The sequence below is a fragment of the Aotus nancymaae genome, unplaced genomic scaffold (assembly GCF_030222135.1).
Source record: "Aotus nancymaae isolate 86718 unplaced genomic scaffold, 86718_ANA_hifiasm-v0.15.2.pri h1tg000059l, whole genome shotgun sequence".
NCBI lineage: Eukaryota > Metazoa > Chordata > Mammalia > Primates > Aotidae > Aotus > Aotus nancymaae.
Window position 1 is genome coordinate 16,299,969 of NW_026988473.1, and position 23,140 is coordinate 16,323,108.

Below are 23,140 nucleotides of genomic sequence, written 5' to 3' on the forward strand. Positions count from 1 at the left end.
GAGAGAGAAAGAGACAGAGAGAGACAGAGAGAGAGACAGAGAGAGAGAGAGAGACAGAGAGAGAGAGATGTGTACTGTGTACTTCCTGACCCTGTGGTGAGTGCTTGATGAGACTGCGTGTATGATGCTCTGAGCACTGTGCTAAGTCAGCGCCCAGCACTTCGTAGGCATTTTTATTATTGCTCTAAGACAATCCCCAGCAGGAGGGCTATTGAGGATCTTGTTTCTGGCATTTGAGAAAGGGTGCAATGAATCCTGCCCCTCTTAGCAAATAGCCACGGTCAGGGGCTGGGCCCATGGGAAGGGCCCGGGGAAGGGACAAGGCTGTATACTCAACAGGGATTGTTTCCCCACCCAACCTCAACCCCTCTCCTAAGCCCTGTGGCCCCTTGGCCTTTTATCGTGGGAAGTGAGAGGAGCCAGGGACTTGCTGTCTGTGGGGAATACCAGGAAACACCTTGTTTCTCCCTGCCCCTCCCCAGCTCAGGCAGGATTAGGGCCTTTCTGCAGCCTCAGCGAGAATCTCCTTGCCTCAAATGGTTACCATGGCAACCCTGCACAGGGAGGAGCAGGGCGGGCCTGACTTAGGGATAGGAACCTGAGTTTCCAAGGCAGCGCAGCCCTGAGGTTGGCTGCACAGTTCTGATCCTGTGGCGTGGGGCGGGAACAGGGTGCCCAGGGATGGACCAGCCTGCCTGAGATCCAGGACCTTTGCCCTCAGAGCTGCTAGGGACAAACGGCATCCTGCCTCAGGGTCCTGCAGTTGCCTGGTTTGTGCCCTTCACAGGGGTTCTTCATCAGGAGCCTGGCTGGGCCCCTGCTTTTCTCTCAATCCCACAATGATTCCCCTATGTCTCCCACCAACTCTGACTCCCTGATGCTCTACTGAACTGCCCTCGTCGTGCCCAAGATGTTGCCAGGGAAAGAACTTGAGAGGGCAGAGTAAGTTTATTAAAATTCAAGTTTGATCAAGTCACTCTATTACTTAAGAACCTTCAATGGCTCCCTAGTGCCCTTGAGTAAATGGCAAAGCCTTTATTGTGGCTTACAGCCTCTTGGTGCCTGCTCCCTTCCTCCAGTCTCCTTTCCTGCAGTTTCCCACCTCACCCTGCTGGGCTCCATGCACACTGGGAGCCTTTAGAGCTTTTGAAGAGTTGCATGCTCCTGCCTGGGCCTTGGCCTCAGTTATTTCTTTCTTCCTGGACACCTGTGTTTACTTGCCTGGCTGTCTTCTACCCCTTCTGCCTTTGTTAGCCTAGACTGTGTATCCCCTGGGAGACTGATGTCAGGATTAGGAGCCCCTCTATATTCCCAGATCACTGTCCTCTGACCAGAGCACAGATCCTCCTAGGTTAGAATTTCCCACTTACTTAACGTTGTCTTCCTCCAGGGAGTGGTACCCCCAGCTGTGGCCTTGCTCAGTAACATCTGAGGAAAGAAAGAATGAATAAATGAATGAATGAGGGAGCCCCCTAACAACCTGTCATAGGCTTCTCTCCTGGGGGAGGTGGTGACATGGGCAGAGTCTGGCACTCCCTGGGACAGGAGGGGAGGCAGAAAAATTGCTTCTCTAAGAATGTTAGTACATCAAATTTCAGAAAGCAAAACAAAAGAAAACAAAACAAAATGCCTAGACAGCTGGGTCCCCTATACCAGTGAAGAACCAGAAACCATTTAAACATCTGGCCTTTGGGAACTGGTTCAGCAAATTGGGTCTGTCTATTCCATGAGGAATTACCCAATGATTAAAAGGGACCATTGATAAGGAAAAAAAAGCCTGGAAAATCACAGCAAAGACTATATAGAAATACAGCCAAATGGCTGTGATCATTGGTTATAAGTAATTTATTGTAATCCTAGGACACACATAACTTTGCACTCTGCTTTTTCCATATAATTTGTTACATCGAAGCATGCATACAGCGTTTATATGTAATTTATTATACATAAAAACAGAATGCAAAATTATGTGTTTCAGGATTACGTGTATGGGACAATGTTTGCCTGGATGGGTGAGACTTGGGAGGGAGAGGATAGATTGAATCTTCATTTCCCTGGGGTTAGGGGCTCACAGAGACAGAGGTCATATCTGTGACAAGGGATGAGGGTGAGAGGAGAAAGAAGGCAGCTTCCCAGCTCTTGGAGGAAGGGGATTCGCCCTGAGGGGCCTCCAGAGAGGGCATGCCTTGGTTTCCCATTGCTCCTGCCTCTCTCCTTTGACAGTCTAAGAGTCTCACTGGGAGGCGCTCCCCATCCCTCCTGTTGGTCACTCTAGAGAAGGCACTGGGGACAGGCTTGGGAGTCCTGGAGAAGGACACAGGGCTGTGTGGACCGAGGGCCTCTTCCTTGGGTCCAAGCTCCAGGCTGCCCCGTCCTTGCTGACACATGGCTCCCCTGGTCCCCGAGGAAGCAGAGCCTTGCCTGCCATCTCTGGGGGAGAAGTGTGGAGTCTGTGCTTCTCCCTGTCTGTGGCTCTGATGTGCCTCCCTGGAGCTGGCTCTGCTCTGCCTCCTCCTTGCTGTTCCACGCCTGTTTGCACTCCGATCACTCCCTTTGTTGCCCCTAAATTGCCCCACCTCCAGAGGCCATTCTGAGGATCCTTTGTGCTCTTATTCTCCTTTTATTCCTGTCCCAGCTCTGGCTCATGGGTCCTTAGGGAAGGCTCCGTGTCCTCACACCACCACTGGACACCCTTCCTTCTCGAGAAAGCCTGGAAAGAGGATCGATTCCACCCTCATGCTGAAGAAGGGCCTTGCTTCCTGCACTTCTCTGCTGTCCCTGGGACCCACTTTGGGTATTTCCCATTTCCCTGTGGAGTCCTGTGCTTCCTAAGCAGGAGTTTGTTCCCCGAAGGCAGGAACCTCATCACCAGTCCCAGGGAGCTGTTCTTGGACCAGAATGTGAGGCACTTGTGTTTTAAGAGAGGCCAAAAAAGGGCTTCATTGTGGAGAAATGATCATTCAGGAAAAACTGCAGTCTCTGCAGCAGGTTGACTGGGGAGGTGTTTGGAGACACAGGGCCAGCTCCATACTCCTAAAGACATCCTAGATGGGGACTGGAGAGTTCCTTTTATTATTCTGTACTTTCCCAATCATCTAAGATAAACATGTTTTCTTTTAGAATCAGGAAAAAAGCTAATAAAGATTCCCTTCCCCCTTCTTGGCCAGCATCTATTTCTCCCCTCTACAATCACCCCTAGGGGAGGTAAGGACCTGGTGTAGATGGCAGACTCGAGAGCAGATCCTTTACCCACCCTTTCCACAAGCCAAGCATTCACTGTCGACCTGTCGTATGACCATATGGGATGTTTCCTTATCTGTTCCATGTAGTTAATAATATCTATGTTAAGGGTTCTTGTGAAGGTGAAATGTGTTAATGTGTTTTATGTGCTTAGCACAGTATCTAGCACATGGTAAACACACCGTAACTGGCATCTTCTATTTACAAAAAGGGAAAAGGGAAGGAAAGGGTTCCATGCTGCTCCAGGGAGAAGTGTGCAACCCTTCAAAAGCTCTGAAGGTTTTCAGTGTGCATGGAGCCCAGCAGGGCGAGGTGGAAAACTGCAGGAAAGGAGACTGGGGGGAAGGGAGAAGGCACCAAGAGGTTGTAAGTCACGATGAAGGCTTTGGCCATTCCCTTGAGGGCACTAGTGAGCCATTGAAGGTTCTTAAATAACAGACTGACTTGATCAAATTTGTTTTACAAAACAACCTTCTAAAGCGCTATACAAAAACCCGCCTCCATTCAGATATGTGTCCTGAACCTCGAGGTCTGATTCGAAGGATGAATTTCTGGTCAATCACCCTGCTCCAGTGTCTGCAGAGGGATGTGATGGCAGGTGCTGCGGGCATGCGGATGATGCCTGGACCACTGCAGACTGTCTCCGTGGCAACTTTGCTGATGCCAACCCCCCCGTGGGCAAGAATTGTTGGTGGGAGGGAATGAGGCAGGGAGGGTGCCTCCACCTGTGGTTCTAATTCCAGAGGATGTAGAGAAACAGAATGAGAAAACCATTTGGGTTTAGAAAAAACCATTAGAAGAGGTAAGGACATGGTGTAGACGGCAGACCCGAGAGCAGATCCTTTACCCACTCCTTGCACAAGCCAGGCATTCACTGTCGACCTGCTGTGTGACCATATGGGAGTTACTTAACCTTTCTGAGCTCCATTTTCCTCATCTATTCCATGTCGAAGGAACAGTTTGAAGAAACAATGGTCAGAAACTTTCTGATGAGAACTATATACCCACACCTTCAAGTAGTATAATGAATTCTAAACGGAGTACACACCTACACACTTACACACACAAAACCACACAACCACACCAAGACACATCATAACCAAATTTCTAAAAATCAGTGACAAAGAGAAGATCTTCAAAGCAACTGAAGAGTAAAAGCAGAGGAAAACAGATAAAGCAATCACAAACTTTTACCAGAAATTACGCAACTCAGAAGATAATGGGAACTCTGTGACTAAGAATTCTCTATCCATTGAAAATATCATTCAAAAATTAAGGCAAAATAAGAGACTTTTCCGATATACAAAAACTGGAAGAGTTTGTCATTAGAAGACTTCCACAATAAGAAAGTTTAAAAGACGTTCTTTAGGAAAGACAAAATGATACTAGGTGGGAAACTGGTTTATAAAGGAATAAACAGTGTCAGAAGGGGCAAAAATATGGGTAAATTTAAGGGATTTTTTTCTCATTTTAAAATTTCTTTAAAAGATAATTTGTACCCATAGACTTATTATAGAGATCTATGTAAGATTTATGATAACAATAGTATGAAGGATAGGAGGAAGAAATGTAAGTATATAGTTTCAGGCTTTCTTCACAAGTTAAAGATTCATATTTTAAACCTTATAACAAGCACTAAAAGAGGTACAGCTAGTAAGCCAGAAGAGATAAATTGACTACCAAAATATTAAATTAATCCTAAAGAAGACAGGAAAAGGAGAAAAAGGAACAAAGAATCAATGATCCAACTAGAAAACAAATATCAAGATGGCAAATTTAAACAAAACATACCAATGATTACAATGAAATATAAATGGTCTAAACACTTCAGTTAAAAGGCAGAGATTGCAAGACTGGATAAAAAAGCAAGACCAAACTATATGCTATCTATAAAAATTTCATTTTAAGGCCAGGCATAGTGGCTCATGCCCGTAATCCCAACACTTTGGGAGGCTGAAGTGGGTGGATCAGGAGGTGAGGAGTTCGAGGCCAGCCTAGCCAACATGATGAAACCCTGTCTCTATAAAAAATACAAAATTAGCTGGGTGTGATAGTGTGTGCCTATAGTCCCAGCCACTTGGGAGGCTGAGGCAGAAGAATCGCTTGAACCCAGGAGGCGGAGGTTGCAGTGAGCTGAGACTGTGCCACTGCACTGCAGCCTGGGCCTGGGTGGCAGAGCAAGATTCCTTCTCAAAAAAAAAATTCATTTTAAATATGGTTAAAAATAAAAGAATGGGAAAACTCCTATCATGAAAATACTAATTGTAAGAATGCTGGAATGACAACATTAATATCAGATAAAGTAGATGTATATCATCAGGGATAAAAATGGGCCATTTTATAACAATAAAGATTAGGTGTTCAACTCTGCTACTTTCCAAATGGATGAGGTGGAGACAATTAGTTTCCCTCTCTGAGCTTCAATTTCCTCTTCTATAAATTAAGCCTAAACACTTCTACCTTGCAGAGTCTTCCTTGCACATTATTAGGTGTAAAGGACCTAGTACAGTGCCTGGCTTTGGGGGATTGCCATGGTTCTCATTGTTATCAGTGACCCCCTGGATGCTGTGACTCCCTTTCCCAGGGCACAGACCCTTTTTCTTTATCAGACCGTCCACCCTGGGCTGCTTGACAATTATTCATGCCAGCAATTACCCTCTGAGTGCCATAACAAAGGGCTGTTGACTTTACTACTAACTCTATTAGGAGATTCTTATATTGGGAGTTCAGGCTTGCAATGTGGACAAGGGTTGTGAGTAGTTGATCACAGGAAGAACTTTGGGAAAAGTCATTTGTGCCCCTGAAGTCCTTTAAAGTGATGTAGAGTCTCCTTGAGTTTCAAGAGCAAGGGTTATTTATGGACCTGGATTTGGGGTTTAAATAAGATTTTTTTCTTCTGTGATAGCCCAAATTTACTTTAAGAAACAAAACTCTATCAAATTTTAAAGGTGATGTCAAGGGCTTTGTCGCTGAGCAATCATTTGCCAACAATTAAAAGAGGTACAGATGTGGGAAGAAAGATATTTCTAGCATAATGGCAAGCTCTCCAGGTCTCAGGGTTGTGCAGACCTAGGATTCAATCCTAGTTTGGCTACTGCATTCATTTATTGTGCAAATCTCTACTGAGCATCTATAGACCAGAGCCTCTAGGGACTGGAGATACAGTGGGAACCAGTAGATATGTCCCTGCCTTCATGGAGCTTATATTCTAGTGGGGGAGAAAACTAATAAGTAAATAAACTAAATGCATAATTTCATATAGTGATAAGTGTCATGAAGAAAATAAAGCAAAGTAATGTGATAGAAGATGTGTGGTTTGTTGGGAGGGTGAGACCTCCTGGTGCTGTGAGTTCTGAGTGGTGAGACCTGAATGAAGGAATCCAGCCAGGTGACAGTGAGAGGGAAGAGCATTCCAGGCAGCGGAAACACTAAGTGCAAAGGCACTGGGGACTGTTGAGGACTGTTGAGGACTATACAGAAGGCCGGTAAAGTTGGAAGGTGTGAGTGAGGGGTGAATGGAAGATGAGATTGGAGAGGTGGGCAGGGGCCTGGCCCCATAGACCCTCATAGGCATGATGCATGGGAGATGAGAAGACCCTGGAGGATCTGAAGCAGCCACTTATCAGCTGGGGGCATGTGCCCATATCAGCTATTTAATCTGCCTGAACCTCACTTTATATGTAAAGTGGGAATGACACCAACCCCATTTTGTAGAATGGTTGGAAAATTGGGCAGCATGATGCCTAGAAAGGAGTAAAGTGGTACCCAAAGCCTAGCAAGCCCTTGACAAATGCTCGTCCTCACCTCTCTGTGCCTCAGCTTCCCTACCTAGAAAGGAAAAGGGTAGGACTTGGCGGTCTCTGTGGCCCCACCTAACTGGAACATTCTTAGTGCTTATAAAAGGAAGGGGAGTTCTAAAGCTAAAACGTTAGAAACATTTCTCCAAAATGAAGATAAATTAGTTCTGAAATTGTGTTGTAAATCATTGCTGAAATAGGATTCCATTTATAAAAATTCAATTTGAGTGCAATTTTCTCAGGAACACATACTTACTGTACAGAGTAAGGTCAACCTGTGAGCAGCACTCTCCCTTGCAGACTGTCTTCTGCATCTCAGCCTATGGGGCTGGGGCAGCTTTGGGGGATCATCCAGGGATGGCTGTCCGAGCCCTCTCCATATAAGAGCTCACTATCCTCATGCTTTGCCTGGAGGGCCTCTGAGCTCTGAGCCAGGCAGAGTAGAGTTGGGAGACAAACCTGTGGAATAGAGGGAGGGTCCTTGGGAGGTCCTGGAGTTCCAGGGTGTTTGCAGGAATCCTCAGGCTCAGCGCTGCTGATTCCTATGGTACAAGGAGCCAAAGGCAAAACCACATTATGGATGGATCATGTCACCTTCCCATTGAGCTCAGATGTGGCCTTGGTATCCTTTTCAGCAATCTTTCCAGGCAGTCTCTCCCAGTTGATCACAGTTGACAGATGAGTAAACCTCTTTGCCATTCCTGATCTAATCTAATCTTATTCCCTTAGATGGAGCAAACTGAGGCTCAGAGAGGGAAAATGAGTTGCCCAAGGGAACATAGCAGAGTCTGACCTTTTGGCTTTCCACTGCCCTCTGCTGATCCCAGGGGGTGAGAGGCCTTGAGAGATTGTTTCCGGGAAGAAAAATGTCACATTACAGATGAAGCCATGTAGATGTAGGGATGTTTGTCAACAGAGCTAGCAGGGGCTTCCTGGACTGCAGTCCTGGCTTTGTCACCTCTCCCTCCGGTGCCTCTTGCCCCTTGATAACCAACAGTACCCTGATGTTCTCGGTTATATAGTCTGGGGTGACTCACTGACCCCCAGCTTTAAGGGGGGCCCTGATGAACTTCAGACAATTGGTGTAGCCCTTCCCCATGCCCACAGAGATTAGTTCATGACAGATCAGTCAAGGCCAAGGAGATGCTGTCCTGGAGCAAGTTCTGGCTGTAATTTGGTTACAACTCACCTCATCGTGACCTCAGGCCCAGTGATTCTCTCTGAGCCTCCTGTTGAAAAATATACGTATGTGTGCGGAGATGGTGACAGTAAAATAATATTTTTACATTGAGGCCTATGGAACTCCAGGGACTCCAAAATAGTATCTCAGGGCCTGGGGGTGCCCCCCAACCCCTGCAAACATTTTATCCAGTGTTCTTCCCTTCTCTGGGCTTCTGAGGAAGGTTTGGTTTAAAGAAAGGACTTTGCATCTGGAAAAGTGTGGTAGCCCTAGTGACAGGTGACCTCAGAGGCTCCACCCACCTGTCCCCATGAGTCACCACAGAGTTGGGGTCATTTTTCCAAAAAAGATGGTCCCCATTTTCCAAAAAAGATCAACACTCATTTATTGAGCACCTACTGTGCTAGGCCAGTGGAGTCTGTCTAAAACAGTACAATTGTGTTTTTTTAAAAACACATTGAAGCGTGCTCAATGGATGAAAACTTCAAAAACAGAAATTACTAATAAGTACAATTCATTGATAATTCTATCAGAGTTCATCAATGTCGCAATTTTAGCGAGAGTCATTCTTCTTTCTCTCTGTCTCTTTCTGTGTCTCTGTCTACAAGCTCATGCATTTTTTTTTTTTTTTTTTTTTTTTTTTTTGAGAAGGAGCTTTCTCTGTTGCCCAGACTGGAGTGCAGTGGCACAATCTCGGCTCACTACAACTTCTGCCTCTGGGGTTCAAGCAATTCTCCTCCCTCATCCTCTTGAGTAGCTGGGATTACAGGCTACTTTTTGTATCCCATGGATACTACTGCCACAACCCCTGGCTAACTTTTTGTATCTTTAGTAGAGACAGGAGACGGGGTTTTACCATATTGGTCAGGCTGGTCTCCAACCTCCCACCTTGTGATCCGCCTGCCTCGGCCTCCCAAAGTGCTGGGATTATAGGCATGAGTCACAGAGCCTGGCCTATAATCCCATGTTTTAGCTTGGACCCCAGTTCTATTCTTGCCCCTTCCCCTTTCAATTCTTTAAAGAGAGAGAGAAAAAAAAAAAACCCAATTTACTGATGGGAAAAATGCTTGGTTTCCTCCTCCGCTGCTGTGGAAGCTGCTGTTCATGTTTCAGAACAAGGGCAGGTAGGGCTCATTTATTTCTCTTTCTGTAGCTCCCTGGGCTTGAAATCCAGGCTAAGAGGGGAAAATTCCTCCAACACTATACTCCATTTCCAGAGTCAGTGGAATAAGATAGGACACCTGCATTTGTGACTAAACAACTACCCACAAAAATACCTTGTGTGGGGGTGGGGAGCACTTGAAAGACCCCATGGGAAAAAACATCCAGGCTTTCCCAAGGGCTGATGCTGGGAAGACCCACTCATCTTTGTAGAAAGTTAACAAACAAGTATATTGCCATGTACACGTTAGTGAGAATGAGGGACGTGGAACAGATCTTCAGTATGATGGGCTGACATCCCAGGCAGCAGGCTGTCTCATGTCCAGGAAGGGTGATCCCTGCTTCTGTTCTGTCCCATCTTGTTCTATGACTGTTTCTTTCATAGTGCATTCCAATTTGGGTGTCGGTCACCTCCGAGACACTGAGTCACGGAGGCTGGAACAAGCTGAACATTAGCAAAATCTTCCTGAGTTAGCTTGCTTACCTTCACACTGCACTGTATCACAGCCTTTTCACTTCATAGCTCACGTGACAATTTGTAATCACGTATTTGTTTACTTGAGTATCCATTTCTGGCTGCCTCTGCCACTGGACTGTAAGACCAGAAGCTGTCTTAGTTTGGGTTACCCTCAAACAGAACCTGAGACAGGGACATTGTATTTGGGAGGTGATCCCAGAATATACTGTGGGCGGGGGGGAAGGCACAACAGGGAAGGGAAAAAAGTCAATAAATGCTGTGCTAATCAGGGGATACTGCTATGGACAGCAGGAACTCAGTCTTGTTGGGCAACTTCTGATAGGCTGTGGAACACAGCTCTGAATTCCGCTTGCCCCTGCTCCCCGAAGCTGGATGTTTATTCACACCTCCCATCCTTTGTTGGTGAACTCCTTGGCATGTCTAGCCTGCCCATGCTTGGGGAGAATCTACTCCTACAGCTGGAAAATGCATCCAGGCACAGTGATGCAGAAATATAGAGATGTGAGTGGGAATGTCTCCGGAAGAACTCTGGGGCAGGCTGAAGGGATATGGTGGGAGGCAGCACCTGTATTCCATGCACTGCTGTATAAGCAGTCTACAGCCCAGTGCCATGGACATGGTCAGCAGTCAGTGGAATAACTGAATGAGTAAAGAAACATTTCTAGATGAAAATGGTTCACAGAGCAGAGACACTGGAACTGAGTGAGCCCTTGGAAAAACTTAGCATCCAGCACTTCCCAAACTGTACAATGCAACTTGGAAAAAATAAGGGTCCATGGACCCTTACTCTTCATGATTGCGTGCTTTGGAGAAATACAATCTACGTGAACACAGTGAATGTTCTGAGAAGTTCTGCAATAAAAAACTTGTTTAGCTCAATGTTTTCCAATCACTTTGATTGCCAACACTTTATTTATTTACTTATTTGTTTATTATTTTTTTGAGATGGAGTCTCACCCTGTTGCCCAGGCTGGAGTGTAATGGCATGATCTTGGCTCACTGCAATCTCTGCCTCCCAGGTTCAAGCAATTCTCCTGCCCCAGCCTCCCAAGGAGCTGGAATTATAGGTGCCCACCGCCACACCTGGCTAATTTTTTGTATCTTTAGTAGAGACAGGGTTTCACCATGTTAGCCAGGCTGGTCTCAAACTCCTGACCTCATGATCTGCCCACCTCGACCTCCCAAAGTGCTGGGATTACAGGTGTGAGTCACTGCGTCTGGCCTGCCAACACTTTATTTTTAAATGAAACTTTTCTTTGCCTTCTTAACCTATTTTGGGAGCTGTGACTGGTCCAAGACCCTCACTGTTCAGATAGAAGGCTGAGGTTTAGAATGCCCAGGTAGGTTGATTCCACCTGGATCACTACTCCGTGGCAAGAATAGATTCTTTGCCTCTGCCCTGCTTCCTGATCTCTTCAGCTTCAGCCTCTGTAACAACTTCAGCAGCAACTCCAGGTCTGGGGTGGACCCCAGTGGATCATTACTCTCCTTCCAGCCCATAACATCTGGGGTCTGGATTCTCCCAAGTGGTTTGGGTGAGAATTATTCACTGGTCAGTTCCCACAAAGGAGGGACTTGAAGAACGAGAGGGGGCAGGAGGCTTGAAGCATGCCAGGAAATTTCCTATATGTTTACGCAACGTAAACATTTTAAACATCGAACATTTTAGTAACCATCTGCTCTTAAAATAAACGGAAAATTATCTTTCTCCTGCTGTGATGGCAGCTCCCTCAGATGTTCTTAATAAAAAAAATCTATCATTTTAATGTAGACAGCTCAGCTAATAAAAATGATCGGTGCTATTAGTAATTATCCCACAAATACAATGCAAACTAGCTGCGAGGCTTGCAAGGGCCCCAATGCCTGGAGTGGACCTCCCTGGGTCCGGGGCAGGGCAGGATGGCCCAGCACCTATGGGAGAACAGATGAGCCCGAGGAGGGCAGAGTCCCAGAATTCACACAAAGGCCAGCACCGGGCAGAAGATCTGAGGGGCCTGCAGCCTGGATCTGGAGAGAGTTAGCCCAAGAAGGGGCAACAGAATTAATGCATCCCACCCATTATATTAATGCTTCTTACTGAGTAGCCGAAAAAAAACTCAGAAGGTAGTTCTGGATTCAGGTATAGATGTAGTCAGGGGCTCAAACAATGTCTTCAGAAACTATTTTTTCTCATTTCCCTGCTTCCCCTCATTCCCCCAGCTTCTGCCATGTAACCCTATAAACCAGAAACTACTGACCACATCAATCAAATCCTCCGCATGGCCCTTCAGAAAAGGCAGCTGGAGGGTCTCAACCAGGAGTTGCAGACTCATATACCTTTCAGAGTCAGACAGGTAACATAAATGTGCAAAGAATTAGGGGTATTGAGAAAACAGAATTCTGGGCCTTTGGCAAGCTGAAAGATGAATTTCTCCTTAAAAACATTTGAGTGAAACAAAAAATTTAAACATACACTGGGATACTTAAATATATTGCTGGTTGGATCTGGCTGTGGTCCATCAGTTTGAGACTTTGGCATTAGCCTGGTCTAAGACTCGCACCTCCTGGACACAGTGCTAATCTTTGCTCTCATGGGAGAGCTGGGTCATTTCCATATTGTTTCAGGCTAGGAAATCAGAGATGCGGACGGGATGTACAGACAGATGTGCTGGGACATCCCTCCTTAGAGCCTGGGGTGTGGGGGGGTGCACCTCTGCATTCCATCTATGAGGCAGAGAAGCAGATGAAGCCGACCCCAGGCCAGAGCTGGAGGACAGATCATGAATGGATCTTGGAAACAGAGTGTGAGGCTTCATGAATCTCAGCCTTTGGAGGCAACTGCATTCTGAAATGGAGCAGGTGGTGGAAGTGAGAAAGGAGGGTAAGGGATGTCTGTTAGTTTCTAATTCAAGTTGGCCAGTGGCCATAGGCCCAGGGGTTTAGATAACTGAATGGGTTAGCTAAAACTCATTCAGTTGCAAGGGGCTGAAACCCATCTGACTTAAAAAAGTAATAGTTTGGCTCGTGTAATGTAAAAAAACAAATCCAGAGGGTAGTTCTGGATTTAGGCATAGATGTACTCAGGGGCTCAAACAACGTCTTCAGAAACTATTTTTTCTCATTTCTCTGCTCAGCTTTCCACTACGAGAGTTTCCTTCCCAGGTGGCACTAGCCTCATGGGGACAAGGTGGCTACTAGCCGCACAGGTGATGCCCGCCCGTCTCAGCAACCTCAGGGGGAGCCAGACCCTCCAAAGCACCAACCAAAGTCCTGGAATTGAGCCCCCTTGGCTCTGATTGGTCCAGTCAGGACACACCCCTTTCCCTAAACCAATCACTGTGGCCCCCGTGATATACCCTTCTGAGAGGCTGGGTCTGGCTGACAGCCCCTTCTTCAGGGGGCGGGGTTCTGGGTGGACTCCATCCCAGAAAGGAAAAAGAAGAAAGGAAGTAATAGAAGTGTACGGCTGCCTCTTTTGTGCTAGAATGATCTGCACGCTGCATGTACATTATCTTATTTAGTATCTCCATGAAGTAAGAGCTCGACTCTCATGCTCCAGATGAGGAAACTGGAGCTCTGAGAAGCTAGTCACTCACTCCCATGGCCCAGCTGTTGGAGAAAAGGCTGTGCCCTGTAGTCGACACTGATAAGGGCACCAGCCTGGGCACTGTGAGGCTCTCACCTTGCTCAGTCCTCTCCTGCAGGCTGGCTACTTATGGCCATTACCCATATTCTTATTGAGGTGTTTTCCTCTTTCTCATTGGTTAGAAGGATAAAAACAGTGCAGTTAGCACTAGCCCTTCTCACTGGGCTTGCGATAAGTACAGGTGGCCGTCTGCCTTCCCCATCTGACTGTAAGCTCCTAGCAGGGACCGTGTCTCATTCATCTCTGGATTCTCAGCCTTGGACTGGAGATAAGGAGAATTGCAGTGTTGAATCTGCAGCCCAGTGCTCAATCTCCTTGGCTTCCCCGCTGTTCAGTGGGGCACCCGAGTCCCCTTTTCTGATGGCTAGGTCCCCTAGAGCATGGTTTTGAAACTGCTGGTGGGACTTGGCGGTGCCCACTATGAGTCCTTTGGACTTTGACATTCTTTGGGCTGTGCTGAGAGCTCTCCCATGGCTGATGTCCACTCTGGTCTGCCTGTGAATTCCATGTTGGATGCTGCTCGAGACAGGCCCTGGTTTCAGGACAGAGTCCAAGAGAGATGCCTGTTTCACCTAAGAAGGCCAGGAGCCAAAGAAGGAAAGGTGTTCCTTCTCAAACACCTCACCATGTGCCTCACACAAACTGACTCTGGGCTGACCTGCATGGATCTGGGGAGGGGAGTCCAGGCCCTGAAGTCAGGTGCAAGGCTCTTTTCTCTTGTCATCTTGTGACCACTCTCCATCTGGCCGTCACAGCCCCACAGACTTCTCCCTTCCAGGCAGCTCTAGAGAGCTAGGAAAGGATGGGAGAAAAGAGAGGCTGCCTCTGCCCCCACAGCCCCCTCCCAGCTTTCCAATCACATCAACAATTTCTCTCGGCATTGTTTCCAGTCCCATTAATATTCATAAGCGACTTTTCTATTGTGCTTGCAATTTTCTAGGAGATAGACAGGCCCGCACTTTCTCGTGTTAATAGGATGCAAAGCTCACCAACTCAGATCTTATTAGCAAATTTCCATTAGATATCGTGGCCCTTCTGGGCTGCCTGATAGGTGAGCTTTGCACCATGGGTGACAGCCAGAGCAGGTCTTAATCCAATATGACTTTGCAATCCCCACTGCAGAGACAAACCCAAGGAAGAACCTGGGCAAGGAGCAGATCAGTCTGAGCTGGACATCCTATTGGGGTGGAAAGGGAGTCCCTGGGGCAGCCAGGGCAAAGAGGCTGGCTGTGGATGGGCTGCCGCCCCTCCCAGAAAGTGGCACTTAATTGATTCCTTCTTTCAGTCACTTGGACTTTCATTTATTCAACAAAATAATCACTGAGTGCTTCCCGTGTGCCAGATCCTGGGCTAGGGCTGCTTTTTCCCTCTAGAGGCTCACTCTGTGTAGTTGGGGGAGGGCGGGTGGACAACTGTTCTTATGGACAATTGCTCCATGGCAGGTGCCATGCCCAGACCAAGGTGCTGATCCCCAGAAACAGACAGCTAAGAAAATAGGGTTTAGCAATATCTGGGAACAGAGGAGCAGGCTCTAGGAAACTTGTAGGTGGGGAGCAGTGGCTGGCAGCCATTCCTAGGTCTACCTTGCACTTGCAGAAGATGCTTTCCAGCATCTGCTAGCTGCATGACCTTGGCCAAGTCTCCTTACCTCTCTGCTGTATCTTTCTCCATCTGTAAAACAAGGCTAATAGTAGTATCTTCCTCCTAGAGTTGCTATGAGGGCTAATGGTACCTGACACATAGGAAACACTATGTTGGTGTAGCTATTATTATTTGGGGAACTCCAGGGTTCCTCTTAGCTTTAAACTTCTTAAACTGAGCCCAGTTTCTGTATTGTGTGGAACAAGCTTGATGTGTGCAAAGGTTCCCGGCTCTGGGCACACACAAGACCTCCTGAGCTGCTTGTAAAGTCAGGGCATTCAGCGGGCACTCAGAGAGGGGTGCTGTGTGGCTCAAATGCTAAGCCCCTCAGCCACAGGGAAAACACTGATGTGGATGAGTGTCCCAAAGGTAGTGGGGGTAAACTCAGATCCTGGATGAAAGGTGGTGAAATCTGTAAATCAGGGAGTTGGAGGGGCTGACCTGAAGGGAGTCTTTCTAGGTCTGAAATTCACTGACCTAGGTAAGGTACAGAGCCTGGACCCCACCCTCCAGGTCCTTGAGATGGATGAACTGGGAAGCCTGGTCTGCTATAGGTCAAATGTGCCCCAACATGCCCCACAACGATGGACCAAATGTGGGGTTCCATGTTTAAGGGGTGGCAAGAGGTATGGGAAGAGAGACTCTGGGGGCTGGGGAAATCAGGGAGGACTCCCTGGAGGTGGTGGGATTGACCTGATCCAACTTCTAAGAATGTGGAAAGGGAGAAGGCACGGTGATCCAGGTGATGGACACTGGAGGGGCTGAGGCATGGAAAAAGGCTGGAGGATGGAGAGGAAGGGAGTGGAAACAGTGAGGCTAGGAAAGACCCTGTGTGCTCAGGAGGCCACAAACCAGTGGTCTGAGATCTGTGTTGTTGGCTCAGTCTGTGAAAATATGTGACATTGAAGGGGTGCATGTGTGTTCTTCCTTGCCGCCATCCTCATCATTCCTTGTATCACACTAGGCGCAGTTCACACTTTTAGGTTGCCTGCCCGACCCTCGCCGGTATTGGAGTTTGTGACCCCACAGGTAGAACCTTAAAGTTTTGGTGGGAATTCAAGTCCCAGGTGAAGGCTGGACCATTTGACCTTAAAAGCTCTAGAAATGATTATGGGAGTCTGGGCCCTGGTGAACTGTGTTATACTGGGGCCTAAGTTATCCTGGGCTGGCCACAGAGATGGCAGAGTGCTCCCCGCCAAGTCCCTATAAAAGGGAAAGCTGTGTCTCTTAATTCCCAGACCCATCTTGGCAAAATGCCCAGTCTCCCTTCCTTGTGGAAGGGGAATTGTTGGCTGATGGGTGCCTGAGTTCGTGAACCAGTTCCTGAAGTCCAAAATGACCATTCTCTGCCCACTCTGGAGGCTGAGTCTGTCTCTGATCTCCTCTGCAGGCTGCAGCAGTGCTAGCTATTTCCAAAGGCCTGGCCTGAGGGTAAGAGTAGGACTCATAAAATACCTGTGAGAAGTGAGAATTTCTCTAAACTCCCTAAGCTGGTTTCAAGGCTGAGGATTTTTATCACCAGTGAATCTCAGTGTTTTCTTGAAGGCAACTGAAATCTGGATGCTTTGCAGTCAGGGGGCCCAGGAAGGGCAACTTTGGATTTGGATTTTCCTATGTAACTGGGGTTTGCCAAGGTGAGGGCATGGCTGGGGAGGTGGCGGGGTGGGGAGCAGGCTGTTAGAGGGGCAGCAAGACACCGTTATTAGAACGTGGGCTTTCTGAGTCACAGACACCTGGGCTAACTCTGCCTCAGCTGCTGGAAAGCTGTGTGACCTTGAGCAAGCCCCATAACCTCTCTGAGCCATTGCTCGACAATAAGTCTGTCATCTGATAGGCCTTTGACAAAGGAGAGCTATAATTATGATTTCTGTTATTTTGGGGCTAGCCTCGTGGAGTCCTCAGCTGGTGGACAGCTGAGCTCTTCCATCTTTGGGGGAATGGATGGAGCATGGATCCTCTGCCCTTTGACTGCAGGTTGGACTGATCCAAGGGGTCCAAAGGGAGAAAATTTTGAGCCAGTATTGAACATGGCAGCTGAAGAGTAGAAACGCAGCTTGCACAGAGAGCTGTGTTAGCCTGGCAGCTCCTGGCAAGCTCTGGGGCAAGTACCCAGGGATACTCTTGGGGATCGAGGGTCAGGCAGTTCTACCTCGAAGAATGGAAGCATCGAGAGTGTCACAGTTGGCAGGAACTTTGGGGGCTGTTCAGGCCAATTCCATCAGGGTTTTTTTTCCCCATTTTATAGTGTTAATTTTTTTATTGCCACTGTAACAAATTATCACAAGCTTGGTGGTTTAAAACAACAAGAATAAACTCAGTTTAAGCTACCAAGTTTAAAACACTGTTTTGGAGGCCAGAGATCCAAAATCAGTATCACTGGGCAGAAATCAAGGTGTCCGCAGGGCTGTGACTTCTCTGGAGGATGCAGGGGAGAATCCCTTTCTTGCCTCTTTCAGCGTCTGGGGCTCCTGGCAACCCTGTGCTTGTGTATCAATCACTCCAGTCTCTGACTCTGTGGCTATACTGCCTCTCCTCTTCTATCTGTTCCCACCTGATAAGGGTACAAGTGATTGCATTTAGGGTCACTTTGATAATCTGGTATAGTTGGTATAATGTCCCCATCTCAAGATCTTTTTTTTTTTTTTTTTTTTGAGATGGAGTTTCATTCTTGTTACCCAGACTGGAGTTCAATGGCGTGATCTCTACTCACTGCAACCTCTGCCTCCCACATTCAAGTGATTCTCCGGCCTCAGCCTCCCAAGTAGCTGGGATTACAGGCATGCGCCACCACACCCGCCTAATTTTTTGTGTTTTTAGTAGCAACGGGGTTTCACCATGTGGGTCAGGTTGGTCTCAAACTCCTGACCTCAGGTGATCCCCCTGCCTTGGCCTCCCAAAGTGCTGGGATTACAGGCGTGATCCACTGTGCCTGGCCTCACTCAAGATCTTTGTTTCTGCAAAGTCCTTTTTTTTTTTTTTTTGCCATATAAGGCCATATTCACAGGCACCAGGGATTAGAACGTGGATCTCTTTTGGGGTCCATTACTCAGCCTACCACACCATTAGAAAAGACTTTTTTTTTTGAGTTAATTTTAGACTTATAGGAGAGTCGCAAAACTAGTCAGAGTTTCCATACAATCCTCACCCAGTTCCTCCTTACGTTCAACTCTCCCATAATCATACAACATTTCCCAAAGCTAGGAAATTACTCTTGTTACAATATTATTAACTAAGTTTTGGAATATATTCAGATTTGACTTGTTTTCCCATGAATGTTCTTTTTCTGTTTCAGGATCCAGTCCAGGATATCACATTGTACACATTTAGTGTCCCCTTAACCTCTTCCAATCGGTGAGTTTCTAAGTGTCCCATTATCTTTTATGACTTTGACACATTTGAAAGGCACTGGTCAGTTTTGTTTTGGTGGAATATTCTTCTGTTTGTGTCTGTCTGGTGTTTCTTCATGGTTCTATTGAGGCTATGCATTCCCGGGACAGATACCACACAAGGATGTGCAGCATCCATGCACCGTATTGGGGGTATGTGATGTTGGTATGCACTAGTCATGCGTAACTAGCAATGTTAGCCTTTCTCACTCGGTTAAGGTGGTATTTGCTAGGATTCTCCACTATAAACTTACTATTCTTCCCTTTATAATTACTCCTTATTTAGGAGGAGATACTTTGAGACCACACACATATCTTGTTCTTGCTCAAACTTTTGCCCACTAATTTTAGCATCCATCGATGGATCTTGTCTGTGGCAATTATGACTATGCTGTTCTATTTCCCTCATTCCTTCTACATGCATTATTCAGAACCCTTCTGTAAGAAATTAAGTCTTCTCTCCTATTTATGTCTTCAGTTATTTACATCAGTATGGACTTACGGGCATTTCTTTTATTCTTGGGGTTAGAATTTAGCCCTATTGTTACTGATCTTGTTGCTCAAGTCCTTTCAACTTTGGTTGTTGGGAGTTCTTTCAGGCTGACTTCTGAGCCCTTTCCAAATATCCCTTTCCTTTCCTCTCCTCTCCTGTCCTCTCCTGTCCTCTCCTCTCCTCTCCTCTTCTCCCCTCTCCTGTCTCTTCTTCCTTTCCTTTGTCCTTCCTTCCTTCCCTCCCTCCCTCCCTCTCTTTCTTTCTTTTTCTTTCTTCTATCTCTCCTTCCCCCCTCTTTATTTCTCTTTCTTCTTTCTTTCCCTCCTTTACTCTTTCTGAGGGTGGACTCCCCTCATCACACGTGGTCTCGCACAAGCTTAGAAATTAGCCCCAGTCCTTCTGTAGATGGTTTTTGATAGACAAAAACTACATCTCTCACTTCAAGGTTTCTGGCACTTAGTACTGGCTGAGCACAAAAAACACTCTCAGAACCATAAGTGCTCTTGGTTTCCCTTCTCTACTCAGCCCCCTTTCCTTCCTACTCTTGGTCACTGAAGATCTGGCCTTGTCTTCTGGAACCTATTCTCAGGAGGAATGTGGGCTTGGAATCAGCTCTGGGTTCAAATCCTATCTCCACTGCTTCAGGCTCTGGGACCTTGGGCAGCTGACCTACCCTCTCTGTGCCCCTGGAAGACAGAGATGATGGGATCAACCTCAGAGTGCCAGTGCCAGGATGACAGAAGATAATGAATACAGAGAAGGTTGCACACTGCTTGGCCAACTTGGCGGTGACTGCTGCAGCCTCCAGAGTTGGTCAGGGAAGAAAAGCCAGACGAAGCAGGGGGAGGGTGGAATCTCTGCTGTTTAGTCCTGTTTCCAGGTGAGCTTCAATTTTATGCATTCCTTTTAAACTAGAGGGGATTTGTGAAATGTATAACTATAGATGATTTGAAATGGATAAATTTGTGAGGCTTTGCCTATAAATGTATTATACATAAGATTAAAAAATCCTCTGTCAGACTTCCTTTTTTTTTTTTTTGCAAGTGGGGTTCCTATGTTTTCCGTGTCATGCCCAGGGTGCTCTGGGCTTCAGGACTCAGAGACCCCCCGACTTGCCTTGTTGACTGCCCCTCCCGTGAGCGTTCTTCTGCCTCTGCCTCCTTGGCCCACAGGAGAGCAAGCAGTGGCAGCCTGGAGTAGCTTCCTTCCCTGACTGGAAGAAAAAGCCTGATGTATTAACGACCACACTTAACATGCCTCAATTTTAATCCCTGCTTTAAATTTGGCACACTTGTTTTTACAATAAAGCCTGATTTTTTCCACAATAGGGTGCTGAGGGTATGTGCTTTCCATCCAAACACAAAGAAAGCCCGCTTTACTTACTGAAAGAAAGGAAAGAAATAAAAATCAGCCTTTGTTGGACTAGAAATTCACAGATTCCAGTTAGATGCCAGGCTGTTCAATGCTCCCCCCCTTCCTTGACATCTCCCTCAGCCTCAGTCTTATTCTACAAGTATTCCTGAGCACCTGCTGTATACGAGATGCAGGGATTCGGGGTGAGGCACATGACTGCCCTCCAGGAGGGAGAAGTGACTGCTTTAGTGGGTCACAGGCTGAAGCTCACTAAGCTGGACCCAGACCCTGTAAGCCAGATAATTGGGATCAGCGTTTCTCAAAGTGTGGGTTCCCTAGATGAGTTCCCTATTCCTGAGCACCTGCTGTATACGAGATGCAGGGATTCGGGGTGAGGCACATGACTGCCCTCCAGGAGGGAGAAGTGACTGCTTTAGTGGGTCACAGGCTGAAGCTCACTAAGCTGGACCCAGACCCTGTAAGCCAGATAATTGGGATCAGCGTTTCTCAAAGTGTGGGTTCCCTAGATGAGCTCAGGCACTCTCAGGCTTGGCATCAGTCTCAAGGAATCGTGAATAGGAAGAGTACTTACTTTTGAAATCATTGTCAATCCTGATCCTGGCAGGAGAACGTCTCTGGTGGAGGTTGGCATGTCTTTAAGGTGTTTCTGGCCCTTGAGATCTCCCATTTGAACAATGAAAGCAGAGAACAGGCTCACAGCCTTCTCGGGCCATAGTGGCTTTTGTGCAAAGTGATTCTGGTTTTCTAATGCAGGAAAGAGAAAACTTTCCTTTTTAAATAAACTGATCTGTGCTAACAAAAAAAGTTGATGTAAAGAAGCATATTAAGTAAATAATTATGTAGATGACACGCACACACAACATTCTATGAGTGATGGTGCTAGGATGCCTGAAGATAGTGAACACTGATCTGGGTGATTGGTTTCTCCATGTTTATTTTGCAGGTGTGAACACTGATCTGTGTGATTGTTCTCTCTGTTTATTTCCCAGGTGTGAACACTGATCTGGGTGATCATTCTCTCCGCGTTTATTTGGCAGATGTGAATCACCCAGGTGATTGTTCTCTCCAATTTCCCAAGTGTGAACACTGATCTGGGGGATCGTTCTTGTTGTGTTTATTTCACAGGTGTGAACACTGATCTGGATGATTGCTCTGTTTATTTCCCAGGTGTGAACACTGATCGGGGTGATCATTCTCTCCGCGTTTATTTTGCAGGTGCCATTCCTGACCTCAGGTCTAACAGTCCGAGCTCTTAGGTGCCTGGGGACATGGGAAGGACATTTGTCCATGATTGGGTCAAAGTGTTATGGTTCATTAGCATCCTTTGAAGTCAGAATGGTGATGGCAACAGTAATCAGAGAGATGCTTCAAAGGGAAGGTGCAAACTGGGGGCCCAGGCAAATCGGAGATGGGGCCCCTCTCCCTGGGGAGAGAATTTCCTCCAGTCTATCCTTGGAGACTGTGAGACTGTGGGTTTGCCTTTATGAAGGAAAATGACATTTTCTTACACAGACGGTGCCTTCTTGGCACTTTTATAGCCCTAAATAAGTGTTTGTGGCTTTGGGGATAAAGACATTTCTATGGAAGAAAGTGGAGAAACTCCTAACTCTGAGGGTGGAAGAAGACAGAACTAGACCAAAGCACATGTGCTATGCTACAGGTTTTCATGATGAACTCTGACATGTAAGCAGGGAAGCCTACCTGCAAGAGCCGGCATTTTAGTTGCTCCTGGAAGGGTGGGATGGGTAAAGCATGGGGCTCAGGGCACCCCTTCTAGTGAAAACTCTGGTATGGTAGAAAGGACTGGAGTCAAATAGGCCTGGGCTTGATTCCAAGATCTTCCACAGACTGACTACCTGACCCTGGATAAATCACTGCACCTTTGCTTCCACTTCTGTAGAATGGGCAGCGAGGCAGGGGGCTGCCTCTGGCAGGCTTAGGCGGAGCGTCTCCCTAGGGTCCACATGGTGTAAGACCCCTCATTTCTCTTGTGTAAGTGAGAAGCTTTCCAGGATATCAGCTCCAAGTTGTGGGATGAAGAGCCATTGGGCTTAAGGTCATGTCTTGGGCTCAGTTCCCTCAACAAGAGCCTGGATGGTGAGACTTAGGCATGTGGTTTATTGAGGGAGGACTCTTAGGGGACAGAAGAGGACAGGGCAGAAGAAGGTAGGCAAGGCTGTGGTGCTACAGGGAGCTACGGAGTGGGAATTGCATCACAACAGAGTTTGTCCCACTTGGTGACAAGAGAACTTCCTTGTTCTACCCACACATTGGTCAGTCACTGGCTACGGGCTGCCCCTGGGGTGCAGGGAGGTCACGTCCCAGCCTTCTCTGAGTGAGGCAGCTCCTGCAAGCTGAGGACATCCTTCAGAGAAGGGGTGCAGGTGTGAGCAGCCAGCACCTCTGGGTGGAGCAGCCAGCACCTGCGACAGGTCCCTCGGCTTTGGGGAAGGAAGAAATAGCTGCCCAAATGACCTTTTGGAAGCCACTCCTATGGCTTCCAATCTTAGGCACTGGGTTAACCTGGAGAAGGGAAAGAGCCACAGGAGGCCTCAGGGTACCTCATCCTTTCCCTGCAAGGGAGGGGGACAACACAGGGTGGCCCTTCTGCCATGCAGTGGGCTGTGAGCAAAGGGTAAAGAATGGGCCTTGGCTCAGCCAGGCAAGCATGTGGCTGGCAGGAGCCAGTGGACCTGGTCTTCAGGAGCCCATAAACCAGACAAATGAATATTTGATAGAAATATAATTCCAGAGAATGAGGGCCC

At 47.2% G+C, this 23,140-nt stretch overlaps 1 long non-coding RNA gene across 1 annotated transcript in view; it reads left to right on the forward strand.

Annotated features, from left to right (window-relative positions):
* LOC105717435 (uncharacterized) overlaps positions 1 to 19,761 on the forward strand; it is a 41,814-nt gene extending 22,053 nt beyond the window's left edge. Inside the window, exons 2-3 of the long non-coding RNA XR_001107525.3 lie at positions 18,415 to 18,473; positions 19,647 to 19,761. This is a non-coding gene — a long non-coding RNA (uncharacterized LOC105717435). The remainder of the gene's footprint in view (positions 1 to 18,414; positions 18,474 to 19,646) is intronic.
* Positions 19,762 to 23,140: the final 3,379 nt, after the last annotated feature.